Source organism: Humulus lupulus, chromosome X (assembly GCF_963169125.1).
Source record: "Humulus lupulus chromosome X, drHumLupu1.1, whole genome shotgun sequence".
Taxonomy (NCBI): domain Eukaryota; kingdom Viridiplantae; phylum Streptophyta; class Magnoliopsida; order Rosales; family Cannabaceae; genus Humulus; species Humulus lupulus.
Window position 1 is genome coordinate 148438898 of NC_084802.1, and position 4211 is coordinate 148443108.

Here is a 4211-nt window from a genome sequence, read left to right on the forward strand (position 1 = left end):
AACGAACCAAACCCCCGTTCAGTTTACTAGAATGGTGGCAGATGCTGCAGCTACGGCTCAAGGTGCTACCCAGAATAACCAGACGGGGGGTAACAAACAAAAAGGGAATGGTGAGGACGACCAGAACGGGTCCAAGAAAAATATGCATAGGGAGAAGTACACTTTTATCTTCACCACGTATACCGACCTAATAGATACACGGGAACATATTTATCTGGCTAATTCTACCCATCTTCCATGGAAGAAGCACAAGCCCATGAAGCATCAAAGTATTCAGATTAGTGCCCTTTAAAGCATATGTTTCAAAAAATATTTTATGAAATAAATAATTGAAATGAATTTTGCATATATTATTTTTTTATTATTATTATTATTAGAATAATATTATTTGAATATCAAAAAATTCCCAAATTCATTATTGTGACTACAATCTTGTATTGGTATGAGATGATTAAGAATGTAGAGAACGAATTTAAACAGTACGTACTAAATCAAAGTTATATGGAATCTTTGGATTAAATACTCTAAGTACGGTTCACTAGTATTATGAATACATGCAATCTAGATCCGAATTACTGATGTAGTATGACATATTAGTGGAGGTACTTTGTATAAAGATGTTATACATGAACGGGATTCGATATGCTATTAATACTGTTTAATTTATAAGTATTAATCAAACATATCAATAAGATGATCATATACAAATTGATCTTAATCCTGAAGTTATTATGAACTCCTATTTATATCATATGAGTTCGTTGATTCACTCGTTATGGTTTGTCAGAATGATCAGGCTGAAAACTTATGTTTCAGGAACTCATTGATGTAAATGGCTTGACACATAATATACATATATTGAATCTATACCTTTTCGAGAGGAATTGAAGAATGGTTCTCTTAAGAGTTGGCTTTTGGAATAGAAAGATTATTGAGCTCAAATTCATAAATCGGTTTATCAATTAACCTTCACTAGTAAAGTTAATGGTACTTAAGGAAACAAGATATAATTAAAGAGGTTAAACGATCATTAATTCCTACTTTAATTATGAACCATTAATAGATGATTGAATTATATATAGTGGTTAAATCAATGGACACTTTTTATATGTTTAAAAGTACTCAATAAATAAATGTCTATAATTATAAGAGTGCAATTTCATATTTTTAGCGGAATAATATTGAGATTAATAAATTAAGGATATTATATTAAAAAGTTTTCATTAATAATCTAAATTTATTAGAGCTTGAAATAATAGGTACATAGGTCCTCGAGATGGCTCTATCAACACTGTTCAAGGTAAGAGTTTAAATTAGGAAAAATCAGGAAAATTGTATATTTGGAAGAAATTTGTTCTTTATGGTCAAATATGTAATTGAGATAAATTAATTATTAATAAATTAATTTACGAAATTAATTAATTATATCTTTCGAAAATTATTTTGGTATTTTCGAAAATAGCATTTAAATATTTAATATAATAAATTTTGAATTAATTAGGTTTATTTTTTTAAATAATGTGAAAAATATATTTATGATAATTCAAATTGGATTTGAATTTGAAATAATTATTTAATAATAATTAAAAAAAAATTGTTGGAACACATCCCTGAAATCAGGGATGTGTTACACGCCAACTACAGTAGTTGGCGTGTAACAAGGTCCAAGAATGGGTATTGGATATTTCATTTATTTATTTAATTATTTAATAATTGATTTATAATTTGAATTTTGAATTTTTGAATTTTGAATTTTTGAATTTTTGAATTTTGAATTTTAAAATTTAAAATTTAATTAATTATTTTATAAAATTTTCACATTGAAATAGTTTCATAAGACTTTTGACAGAGAGAAAAATATATTGTATTATTTTTCTATCCTTGAAAACTGTCGTAGACCTAATTTTCCAAGATCTCATGTGTTGAGAATATCTTGTGAATCAACAATTTTCCCTACCACATCTTGAGGTGTAGAGATACATCTTGGAAGATCTTGATCTGAGTATTTCAAAAACTGCTTTGGATTGGATGTTCGTTGGAGGTACAAAATGATAACAAGGATTCTTGTTAGTTGTTCAACTAGTAAATCCTCATCTTTTTATTTCTTTATGATTAATGTATAGCATGTTAATGGGTTCGATTATTTAAAGTTTGTTTAATTTTTTTTTTGAAATCTCTTGGCTCAACACCCCGTGCTTTTTGCTGCGCACATGGTAAGCTAGTTACCAACAATTGGTATCAGAGCCGTCATTAATCTCTACATGAATTAATTACTGTGTGGGTATAATATGCATTCTTATATTATTTTAGTATGTGATTAATTGATGGATTTTTATTTTGATAAATGTTTGTTCTTAAGAGTCGTTAATTATATGGTGTTTTGGGATTTGGGAATTGTTCTTATTTTTCTAGATCTACAAAATTGTAAGCCATATGGGGCATAAGATATTTTGTAATTTAATTTTCTGCAATAGTTTGATTAATTGCAAAGGTGTAAAATCCCGAGCCCCGAGCCCCATGGTGTAGAGAACCTATAGGCAACCCCTGTCCAGGCCCTGTGGTTGCCCAATCTCCTCAGCCCTATAGCTGCCCAGTTGCACCAACGCCATTGTTGTCCTGCACCGCGCCTCTGGCACAACTTGTGCGTCCCTTAGGCACCCTTAACCACGCCCCTGACACATCCCTCAGGCGCGCCCTTGGTGCACCTTGTGCGACCCATCATGCACACCCGTGCGTGCATCTGGTTCTAGCCGCCCTAGCTTCCTTGCTCACCCAGCCGCACCTAGCTGCCTAGTGTGTTGGTGGTTTGGTGGCACTTTGAGCTGCCCCACCAACCCAAACCCAAAATTGCAAACCCTAACTCCCTTGGGTCCTTACACGAGCCCTAGAGTGATTATTGATTTCCTTGAATTTCTTAGCCTGACCCAAATTGTTAATTAGAATTTTAAAATTCTAATTAAATTTTTAATTGTCTCTGTTGATGCGGTTTTTCGCCAATAGTGTATTAAGAAATAAAACAGGTACATTAGTGCTAGCTTATAAACCATAATGAAATAATAAACACTCTAAAAAATGCACAACTTTTACGTGGTTCAGTGGTTAAAATCCACCTAGTCCACGAGTCAATATTATTACTTTTCTCTCTCTATTTCTGTAGAGTTTCTGTAATACAAAAATGGCTCCCCCTTTTCTTGTCCAATATTCCTAGTATTTATAGCGGAATTTCATGGACAGGTTTGGGTAACCACGTGAATAAACCGCGCGAATAAATAATGTATCTATTTAATACAGATTATTCCCATTTTCATTGGGATAAGATTTGATAACATAATAGAATATACTCCTGCTATCTCGGATAATAAATGATAGATATGTGATACAACCTGGGTATTAATGAGCGTATAAGGAGTCTCCAAATCTCTTGGGATCCTTTAGTATGCGTTCTATTCCAAGTTTCCACGAGCTGAATATCTCACCCGAGCTCGTGTTCAACGACCATTTGAACCCTAGCTCGTAGTAATTTCAGAGTGCCCAAAGATGGATCTGGTTATAATAAGTCTCGAACTTAATTTTTATCCTGAGAGGCGGTTTGATAATAACTTGTGTATGGTGCTGTCAAGCCCCCAAACTCGAGCTGTTTACAACACTGTTAGCAAAATTTTCTACTTGGCTATTTTTCCACATATTCATTTGCCAGCTGTACCCGAGCTGAGTAATTGAACTCATGCAAATTTCAAGGTAAAATATTTTCCCTCCAAGCTCCTGCTTGTGCTTGATGTCGTCACTTTTTGACATGCACAGTAGGGGATTTTAGGCTTCTGCCATGTAAAATCGTGTTTGCCCACTACTCAAGTACTGGACACGTGACTACCTGCAATTGGAGTCCATTTGGGTTTCGAGGACTGTGACAACTGTCCTGTCCACTTTTTGCCGCCGTATGATTCATTTAATCTAGGCCTTTGGATCTTGAGCTAACCCTATCGAATGGCCCAGATTAATTCCCGTAGTTTACCTATAAATAGGATGATCAGTCCTGAAACCTCACCACCTTTGCATTCAAAAATTTTCCTTTAAAAAAAGTTTCCCTTTTTCTTCTCCAACTTTTCCCAAAATCCTTCATCTCCTTTCAGACTTTCAGAAGCTTTCAAGGAGCTTCCTATGGACATATCAATATCTTCTTTGAAAGAACATATACTCTGTAAGTATTTCCT